This window comes from Macrobrachium rosenbergii, chromosome 59 (assembly GCF_040412425.1).
Source record: "Macrobrachium rosenbergii isolate ZJJX-2024 chromosome 59, ASM4041242v1, whole genome shotgun sequence".
NCBI classification, from domain to species: Eukaryota; Metazoa; Arthropoda; class Malacostraca; order Decapoda; family Palaemonidae; genus Macrobrachium; species Macrobrachium rosenbergii.
In genome coordinates, this window is record NC_089799.1 from 23,914,614 (window position 1) to 23,926,623 (window position 12,010).

Consider the following 12,010-nt stretch of genomic DNA (forward strand, 5'->3'; position numbering starts at 1 on the left):
TATGCGTGAGTAAATATATATATATATATATATATATATATATATATATATATATATATATATATATATATATATATATATATACATATATATATAAAACACATACACACTAGCTGACCAACCCGACACTGCTCGGGAAAACTCTGAATGACAGTCGATCATCTACCTTAAAAAGGAAGCAACATTTAGTGTGGTTTTGATTAACATGTTTATTTAAAGCAAATCATTCTAGACAGAATTATTAATCACAGGGAAGAAAAGCATTTTCAATGATAGTACACAAACTTTACACGACAAAAGAATTCAAAGAAGATACAGGAAAATTTCTCTAAGAATGGCTGCAATTCCAGTCACGCCACTTGTCCTGACACTGAGCAAGTCACACGTTGGCCAACTCCGCTAGTTTGCGCTGTCGATACTGAAGTGTACAAACCTACGTTCCCGATACTTCACGTTTCACGCCAATCCAAAATGTTATCCCAGGAGCTGGTTGGGTCTTTGCCAGGGACCCTATGTGAAAACCTTCCTTGGGTCAGTAAATAAGGTGCACCCTGGAGGGCGGGGATTTACAAGGGTTTGAAACCTACGTGAAAAATCCTTTTCCTTTTATTTACCCGGTCAAATATTTACATAAATTAACCACAAATATTTGTAAAATTTCATTTCGTTTATGCAAAAGCCGGATTTTGTCTAAATCGGTCACCTTCAGTGATTCAGTCTTTCTAATGCTGGTAAATCACAAGTTTATATATGTACAAGATTTACAAGTTTAGTTACATTCACAGTTATATTTATATATATATAACTAATACAATAATATATTTTCTTAACTGTAGCACCTCTTAGGCACTTCTGCGATCTTGATATATATATATATATATATATATATATATATATATATATATATATATATATATATATATATATATATATATATATATATATATATATATATATGTGTGTACATTTATATATATATATATATATATGTATATGTATGTATGTATATATATATATATATATGTATTTATGTATGTATGTATGTATGCAATATATATATACATATATCATATATCAGCGAAATATGTATATTTTGATTCAAGAGTCTTCCACTTTGGTTCGGAATGTCAATTTCTATCTGATAACGAAAATAAGAAAATATAAAACAATAAAGGCATTAAATGAAAATAAATCAATAAAGTATTTATGAAAAGAACCCAATACCAGTAGGAAACAAAATAAGACAAAGAAGGAAGCATTTCATCCAGAAGACAAAATATAAATAAAATGCTAAAAGAGAAATAAGATAATAGAGAATATAAGATAATAAAGAATTCCCCTTTATTTCCAGTGTGTCAAGGGAACTGCAATTCTCTTGACATTGATTTCCATGACTATCCTCACTATTCTGCCCCTAACCAGCGGCGTCAGTTCTGCAGCTGTTGCCACTCCACCAGTCATGCTACTTAGTCATGCTACTTATTCCATGCAGGTTCCTTTCCCTCTGGCTTCTCGCATTTCATCCCAGTCTTTACATGATTCAAGACAGGAATATGTCTTCTAATTAATTTTCAAAACTTCACTTTCTTTATTTGCTTTATTTAATTCTCTTGGATTTTATCTTCCTCGTTCTTGAATTACCTAAGGATTTCCTCCGTTATCTACTACGTTGCTCCCACTCTATCTTTAATATCTTTTTTTCACGTCACACATGCAAGAATTATGGCCATATATAATTTAACGTCCCCTTTTTTTGCGCAGTACCATTCCGCCAATTTTCAACGTATATGATTTATTTTTTTATATCCTAATTCAAGATTTATGTTATCCAGCTTACCGACAGTAAAAACTGGAACACTTATTGCATTGTTTTGCTACTTGTAATTATATCGCATATATGTTGTTTTTGTTCCCCCTTATATGGCAAATAGGTTGCTTTTGTCGCCCCTTCAATCGCACATAAGCTGCTTTTGTTCCCTCTTAAATCATAGTTAAGTTGATTTTGTCCCCCCCTTATATTGCATATGATTGCTTTTGTCCCCCTTATATCACAAATAAGTTGCCTTTGTTTCCCCTTAAAGCTTTTGTCCCCACCCCTAAATCGCACATAAGTTGCTTTTGTTCCCCTTATATCACAAATAAGTTGCTTTTGTCCCCACCCCCTAAATCGCACGTAAGTTGATTTTGTTTCCCCTATATCACAAATAAGTTGCTTTTGTTCACCCCATTAAATCGCACGTAAGTTGATTTTGTTCCCCCTTATATCACAAATAAGTTGCTTTTGTTCCCCCTCCCCCTTAAATCACACGTAAGTTGATTTTGTTCCCCCTTATATCACAAATAAGTTGCTTTTGTTCCCCCCTTAAATCGCACATAAGTTGTTTTTGTTCCCCCTTATATCACAAATAAGTTGCTTTTGTTCCCCCCTTAAATCGCACATAAGTTGCTTTTGTTCCCCATTATATCACAAATAAGTTGCTTTTGTTCCCCCTTAAAGCTTTTGTCCCCGCCCCTAAATCGCACACAAGTTGCTTTTGTTCCCCTTATATCATAAATAAGTTACTTTTGTCCCCTTAAATCGTACATAAGTTGCTTTTGTTTCCCCTTAAATCATACATCTTTTGTTCTCATTAAATGATATAAGTTGCTTTTGTTCCCCCTTAAATCGCACATAAGTTGCTTTTGTTCCCCATTAAATCATATATAAGTTGCTTTTGTTCCCCCCTTAAATCGCACATAAGTTGCTTTTGTTCCCCATTAAATCATACATAAGTTGTTTTTGTTCCCCCTTATATCGCGTATGGTTGCTTTTGTCCTCCCTTATATCACGAATAGGTTACTTTTGCTCCCCCTTAAATCGCACATAAGTTGTTTTTGTTCCCCGTTATATCGCATATAAGCTGCTTTTGTTTCTTTGTCTTTGCCATATATTCCATCGTGGCTAAATTGCTACGTAGTCTTATCTTCTTACTGGTGTTATATCTTCCTGCATCAACCATTTCAGTTTTTCCACCAAATAGTGTTGTTGAAATTCTGACCACCGGCAAATGTTTACATAAGCTGTTTTTGATCTTTACCACCTCCCTGTTTTAAGTTCTTCGTTATATGGAAATAGAGTTGTCGCTCCCCGCAGATCGCCCATAAGTTGTTTTTCCTACCCGGCTAATGAAGAATTAGAGGAATTTATTTCTTTGTGATAGAAATTCATTTCATCGTCATAAATTCGGATCCCACAATAAGTCTTAGGTCCCGTTGCTGGGTAACCAACTGGTTCTTAGCCATCGTAAAATAAATCTAATTTTTCCACCAAATAGTAGGAGAAATGTTAATCAGCCAACTAATGTTTTCTAGCTAAACTAAGATATACTTAACTTTTTTCTCCCTATTGTTTCTATCATTTCTTTCAAGTCTTCATGTCTCTCTTTCAAAAAACTTTTTTATAATCTATAAAGGGCAGAGGCAGACATTTCGCATGACTGTAACATTCGTTTGGAAGAGAAAAAGTCTCAGAACATTTTTCATTGCACCTTGAAAGCCATCGTTATGACCATTACAACATGAAAGTCCTCCCTCATTTATGTTGTCCCCTAACAACTCTTTCCTCCAATCATGTCTTAAGCTGCGCCTGCCATTGTCTTCCCCTGATATTCCACTGGTCTCTAACATTCTACCACATGGAGGGGTAGTGCCGTCAGTGCTCCTCAGGTGGTACGCTGTGGGCATTACTAAAGGATATTTGCAGCGTCCCTTCGGCCCCTGGCTGCTCCCACCTTTTAACCTTTTACTTTACCTCCATTTCTGACCGCATCCTCTCTTCAGTCTTGCTCTCCAGCCCCTCTAACTATTACTACTTACTGCAACTGTAAAGTTTTCTCACACTTTCACCTTTGGATCATTGTACTTCATCTTTATTTTCTGGTCTCTTTATCTTGCTGTCCAACCACTCCAACTCCCTCTTTTTACTATCTTAAACGATGGATAGCCAGAGTGTCCCAGTGCTCGGTTTCATGCCTAAATTTCACAGATCAAGCAAATAATCCAACATACTTTTACTTAAGTTTTAAACTTTTCTCTAACTTCTCTAACTTCTGTAGACTTAATTCTACTGGGTATATTTTACATTTCTAAGGACAGGTAGAAGATAAGTCTCACAAGTCATATCTGAAGATGCCTTCTATTGGATTTGCATTACTAAAACATATGATTACTTATTATGAAATCTATGTGATTTTTACGATGAACCGTGTAGTTCTTTCATGTTCATTTGTTCTTAGGTGAGATCAAAAGCGCAAGTTTATAATGTTCAGGGCACTGTCTTGACATCATTCAGTAAACTCATTCCCTCTGTCATTCCTCTTTCCAAATGAACGTGGCCTCACAGTGCCCTTTTTTCCTCCCTTTACCCACGTTTGTAGTCATATCGCCCCTTTCAAGTGTAACTTTGTGTCATGAATGCTTTCGTTCTACGGTTTTTAGAGTTATTCATATGGTTCACATCAAATTTATTTTGAAAATACCTCTGTTTGATAGGAATTATGGATAAAGAAAGGCAAGAAAATATTTAAACAATTATATTTATCATGTATACAAGCTATTTAGAGTTTTTAATCTATTTCCAGTAAGAATTTCCATAGACTCCTCCGTGAATCACGCGACTTCCAGTGACAGGAATTCCGTGACCCCAAACGGTGTGGTGGTGCTGATGACACTACCACCATGTACAACGGGACCACTAATAACTGGGCCTCCATAAGTTCTGTAGGAGCCTACATAACCTCCAAGAGCTGGAGTGATAGTGGTTCCATATCCATAATAAGGGTTTCCAAACCCTCCGTGAGAAACACCGTGGTTGATGACGACTGAGGGAGAATGACCAAAGTACCTCAGGTCCGCCAAGGCACAGGATACCAAGAGGGTGAGGGCAAACGCAAGCTTGAAAGTAGCCTGGAATGGAAGAAACACATTACCTTTCCAAAACACGATAGATATTGAACTAAGTCATATTCTATTTTGATTTATGTTGAGGATAATGAATAGCATACTGTGGATTCAACCTAAAATCAGGAAATGTACACACAAAGCATTCACATGTATGTGTATATATATATATATATATATATATATATATATATATATATATATATATATATATATATATATATATATATATATATATATATATATATATATATATACTGTATATATATATATATATATACATAACGATCGTTGCCCCATTCACACTTGAACTACGGAGTCATGGATGAAGCCTCATGCGGAAAACTTCCTCAGTGCCATCTACTACACACACCTTCACGGAGGGCACACCAACAACGTGTCAAACACCTTCAAATGCAATCCGCCATTCATCTCTATTTGGCATGTGCTATTCCTGCTTACTGGTCACTGAGATCTGTCTTTTACAATTCCTCTTTCCAGCACTCTAGCCTTCCTTTTCTATGTCTTCCTCTCCTGCCTCCTCTCTTTCATTCTTTCTTTCATCCTCTTGCCTTCCCAGATATTTACACGTATCCGCTACTTTTTTCTGCACCTACTCTGTAACTGACCTCATTTCCCATTCTACCATAATCCACAATCTTTACCCCCAAATACTTCATCAAACCAACTTCTCAGGTTCTCTCACTGTTTGCATTAACATCCACCACTGGCAATTTACCATCATAGACTTACTCTTGCTCGTGTTTAATCTTAACTTTCTCCTCTGGAAAACACCTTCATGGTCTTTCACTAATCACTGGTGTTCTCTGCACTGTCCCCAGTCAGTATTTTTTTCACATTAACTATACTTTTTTTATTCACAACCTATCTTCTTATCCAACAAGTTTGCACTAAGTCTACTGTCCTTTCTCTGACTACTCACGTCACTCCATCCATAAAGATATTAAACATCTATGGAGACAATTTTACTTCTAACCAGTCACTGTGATACCAACAGTCTATCAAAAGCTTCACTACCTTTAATAACTTTTGCAAAGTCATAAATTTAGACTCTATGGCACACAATCTCATCGCCCTCCACAATGCCTCTCTATCAGTTCTGTCTCTTGTTTTGTGTATACCATATATGGCTTCTTTACCCTTTGTTTGCATTCCTCAAGTTCAGTGCCTTTACCTGTGGACCACTTTTCAATTAGTTTCTTCTTATACGCTCGCATTATTTTTGTACACACACACACACACACACACACACACACACACACACACATATATATATATATATATATATATATATATATATATATATATATATATATATGTGTGTGTGTGTGTGTGTGTGTGTGTGTGTATATATATATATATGTATATGGAATGTGTAAGTGAAATATAAATAAAATATAAATGCATAATAGTATGTAACTTTAGCATGATATAAATATCTTGTTACGATGGCCCTTTGTGAAATCCGATCCGAGTGGAAGTTCAGTGGGTTCAGGATGGAGGGAAGTGTGACTTTATATCTGGAGGACAAGGGAGTGGATAGCTATTATTGTGTTAAGAAGGTTTAGCTAATGAAGTCTATGGTCTAAATAGAGTGTGGTTGGTAAAACTTTGAAAGGAAGCGAATAATCTCAGAGAATGAAAATGAAAGTTTGAGGAGAATTTTAATTTGTGACTAGCTTGGTTTGCAATAAGAAAAAGGATGGTTGTACTGGGTTATCTGAATGTGATAGCAGGGGTAATTAGCTTCAAAAGAAAATTCTTTCGTAGTCTTGAGGAAAAGTTGTCAATAAGTAATGAGTTTGCTAGATCACTGCATGGTAAACGAGTAAATAATGCAAAAGTCGTAATGTTGAGAAGTAAATTGGTTGAAGACATATCTCACCCTTGTTTGGTTGAGGTGAAAGTAAAACTAAAATGTTGCTTTATCTGATGAGGAAGGTATGCTCCTCCTTTTATATCATATTATATATTTGTGTTTGCTTATGTTTACATGAGATATATAAAAGTGTTTTGTGTGAAGAGCACGTGTATATTGGAAAATTTATCAATTTCTTGAGGTGAAAGTAAAAATAAAATAAAATAAGGAAGGGCTTAGAACCAAACAGTGAATGCAATGACTCTGCATTTTAATGTTATATATATGTTTGTGCTTATGTTTACGTACTGTATAGAATGTGTTTTGTATGAATGATATGCGTTTAACGGAAAATTTATGGAAGTGTATCAACACATGCGTGCAGCTCAGGTTGTAAACCCATCTTACCATTTTGAATGTAGCCGATGCAATGTATGTTGCTGAGCAACTCACCGGCTTATATAAGAACGAACCCCGAGCAAGAACCTTGAAGCCATTGACGAAATATTTATCCTAGCACTTACTGTTTTTTTTTTCTATGCATTCTATGGAAAACGGGTTCACTCTAATCCAATTTCCTCCTGAAGCTTCCTGACCCACCCAGAATCAATTTCCTTATGGGCAATTCGGTCTGTTAAAGGTTTTTAGTGATGTGAGTAATTGGTATTCATATTTTTTTTTTTGACGTTTCATTTCATCTTTTTTTTTATGCATGAAACTTCTCGTTTGTTCAAAACGCCGGGTTATCAGCAAAATTATCACGCCCGAGATGGAATAATTACAATATTAATTATATTTTCAGTATTAAAGATGAAAAATATAAACGCTACCATTACAACAAAGGACTAACAACCAATAATTATAGCAAAGTTGTGAACATCTTATAATTGCTGAAGCTCTCCTAACAACCCTCACAGACAACTGTTCTTTGGTCTCAGTGTAATTATAATTCTTAGCTATTAAAATATTAATATTTTGTATAAATAATTAATTATTAGAAGCATAAATCTTAACTAGATTTTTTATGGGGGTGGCGGGTTTGTAATTTCATATGGAAGCTATATTCCCCATAATGTACGAATTATGTTGTCTATTACGAATTTCAGTCCTTAAGATCGTTAAAGATGTTCGACGCTAGAGCTCAGAAAGAGATTCGAATAATAATAAAACCTAAAAAATATGCAAGAAACAGTATGTCTCCAATATGAGAGCCAGTTTCTTTAATTCTTATTGTTGCTTTTATTTTTGTTAACAATGATGGCATTGCCGTTTACTTACTGTTCTTGTGGTAGTAATTACTATGATCATCATTACTATTATATTTATTATTCTACTTTTCACTTTGGCCTTACATAACCTTGACATTTTAGATGTGGGAATTATGGTTACTAAGCACAACTTCTAGGATATTACACCGACCCAACCCTTCCAAGACTACAAAAAATGACTCGTCAATCTCATTTACCGAAACCACTTTTTTAGATTCCTTATATTTTTTGTTTCAGTACATGTGGTGACCTCTAGTGTTTCAGGGTCAGAAGATTTCCAACTGTACGGTAACCTGATTATTGTGAATATTTTAATGGTTAAAATATTCACAATTATTGCCGAAAATTGTCATAAACTGAGTCTTTTATTTTAAGAATAAAAATCCCTAAGAAATAATATTAGGAAGTTATCATAACAATATTGGTATGTCTAAAATATTCATTAGCTATTAGCTACTATCATTATTTTATTATTATACTGATGTCAAAAACGAACACAACTGGAAAACATAGAAGAAATTCGGGATTATTCTGTCAACTCTGTTCACATTTGTTCACAGCCCTTTTTGACAGTGTGTCCTGATGGGAAAAACTGGCGACGGGATTCTCTGTTCATTGTGAGAACTCACACACATATATGAAGAGGACTTCTCTGCATACTCTGTCTTGTTCATATTCTCATGGATATTTGTAATTACAGAGAAACTGGATTTGCATTCAATTATATTTCAAATTTAGCTTCAGTTGTTTTTATTTAATCATGCAGGAGAACGTCTAGCATTTGAAAATCAAGATAAATATTAACTTCACCTTCACAATTGTTACTGAGTTATTTATCAATGTAATTATGTCCACTTGCGTCACAGTTTAATAATCACCAACACCAACCAAGACAGCTGGTGGCATCACTTCCAGAGTATCTTCCTATGGGAGTATACCTGGCATCATGACATCGAACAACGTGGTGCTCTGTACTCTGGTCTGACGTAGTCTGACACCAAATGACTTACAGTTAATCAATCAGCCAATCATCCTCGCTACTAAACAAATGAAGATGACGGCAGGTCAGAGGCACCAGACATACACAGGCAAAGTGGATAATCTGCGAAGGTCGGAAGAATTCACCAATAGAAAGAATGCTTCGAGTGGCGGGAAGGAAAAATACGTTTAGTGAAAGAAAAATAAGATTATTTGAGATGCCATACAAGCAGATGGATTATGTGGTCAAGATGAATTTGAAAGAAAATAAGAAGGTGTGTAATAAAAAAAAATGGTTGGACAATGTGAGCAAGGAGTTCAGGGAGGACAAGATATTACTCTAAAAGAAAGTAAATGCAGAGAGAACAGATAATCAGCAAATGGATCTCAGATTGTAAGATGCAAATAGAGTGATGTTGTTTGAAAAAGATTGCAGTCCTTGGTTGATAGGGCAAGCGTTTTGGGGATATGCTGAATATAGACGAAAGAGAAGAGACACAGCTGAGTGACGCAAGAGTAGCAATAATTAGTGTAATTTTGAGGAAACCCCTGGAAGTTACTGCTGAGGATGTAAGGAGCAAAAGATTGGTTGCCAAATTAAAAATGTTGGGAGCTGATGGAACTGCAAGTAATTTACTGTGGGGGTAAAGTGTGGATGAGTTGACGGATGGCCAGCATTTGTAAGGTATGTCTCAATGAGGGAAAGGTTCCAAAGAACTGGGTAAAATATAAATATTATTTTCTATAGTGGCAAAGATGATAAAGGATCCTGTAAATTTAAAGTTGCCTAACTTCACTTATTACTCCAAGTAAGGGGTATTTTAGGATTTTAATTCAGAAGGAAAAATAGATGACAGAAGAACTAACCTGGGAAAAACGGTGCTGCTTTACATAGGGAAGAGGTTGTGTGTTTCAAGTGACTGCTATGAAAGTTTTATGAGAAGTAAGAAGGTAAAGGTAAAAGCTGCAATAGGCATACGTGACCCTAGAAAAGAATACGTTAAGATTAATATAGAGATAATTTGGAGTTTGTCGAATATGAAAAGTACACATGGTAAGCCACTAATAAGAAAAATGTGCTAAAACCTATAGCAGGAAGAGCGACCTTAGGAATACTGGAAGGGGAGACGACAATTTTCGTAAAAACGTAAATCGGAAATGAAGGAAACGAAATAGGGTAGAGGTATTTTTCTGTTAGTTACTTATGCCTGTTTGATGTCCTTCTGTCTTATCCATCTGTAGCTTTTTATGTCTTTTTTTAACAATTATATTGTTACGAACTTCTCAGTTTGTAGTTTATGAACTCGTTTTAAAATATTCTTACCAAGTTTTGTTAAAAAATAAGGACATATTTTCCAGGCATTACAACTTAGCTTTCTAATATAAATATATATATATATATATATATATATATATATATATATATATATATATATATATATATATATATATATATATATATATATATATATATATATACTCAGATACACATAAAGAAAAGCAAAGAGTTACAAAAATAGTCGTAAGAAATTTTTGTTTACTGTTTAATAAAACTTGGGAGAACTTTTATTAAACAATAAAGATTTATATGTATACACATACATGTATGTGTGTGTGTATTCAGCCAAGGCCAAAGGAAAGTTAAAGAAGGAGTATTATATATATATATATATATATATATATATATATATATATATATATATATATATATATATATATATATATATATAATATATATGTGTATTTATATATATACATACATATATGTATGAGTGTGTTTATACTTCAGTTTCTTCAGATCTTTTATTGCCTTTTTTTAATGTTAGAGTTATAAATCTTTGACCCCATCTCCAATCTTCCAATAGCTGTTAAATATTTTCTGGCCCAAACAAATCTTCAACTCCATTGAGTTTTATCCATTAGCTTTTATGACCAAGGGCCTATTTGCATATATGTATCTGTTTTTGCTCTTATTCACTTACACCTCGACTGGTTTTGTTTTTTTATGATTTATGTCTTCACACCCTCCCCGTCCATACTAGCGTCGCTTCATTACATAATTTCTTGATTTACCTGTTTATTTCTAAGTACTTGACTTCATCAACGCACTTGCAAGTCCTTTTTTATTCATTAAAACAGGAAAATTCTCTGTTGCCCTTTTTCACCTTGCAATTCTTTCCTTTCAGTCCCTCTTCAGTCGTCTTTACTCCTTCTCTTCTCTTCTTATTGTCAAAATATCTTTATTGGTCTGTACTTTTGTTGTATGATTATCTTTTTTATTATTCCTATAAGTGTATCAAGCAAGCTAAGGTGCGTCTCCTTTCTCCACCTCTTCTGGAGTTATTTTTATATTCGTAATTACGTGTACAAGATCAATATCATACATCATACTTCAGTTTTCGTTTCTAAAACGTGAGGGAACGGTCATGAGGTATATTTAACTTAAATATATATCTTCCGGGCTTATCATGTCCTTATTCTTCATATGTGATGCTTCATATTGTTAAAAAAAAACTTTGTTAGTAGGTTTAATTGGAATCCCCAGAATACTCTGAGCCTTGTAACAGAAGCATGGTTTTGGCACCACCCAAAGAGAATACGAACGTGAAAGACTAAAAGAGGTCAAAGTAAACCTATTACTTTTCGCATCCCCTCCGCTATGCTATAATGTCTTATAATATCCTCTTTTATTTACATGCATGTTACCCACTACTACAAGTAATTCACATCATCTGCTTTGTTTCCTTTAGTTTTATCAGTCTGTCCATAGAAATCTCAGAATATCTCTTTACCTGCATTTGGGGTTAGTCCACACACCTGCTTTATAAGCAAATCAAATAGCTTCCCTTTAGTTCTTACCAGAATCATTCACTCTGATACCATTCAGTAGGCTTTCGTTACACCAATCCCTCTTCTTAGGGGAGCTGGGTGAGCATTTTGACACTGT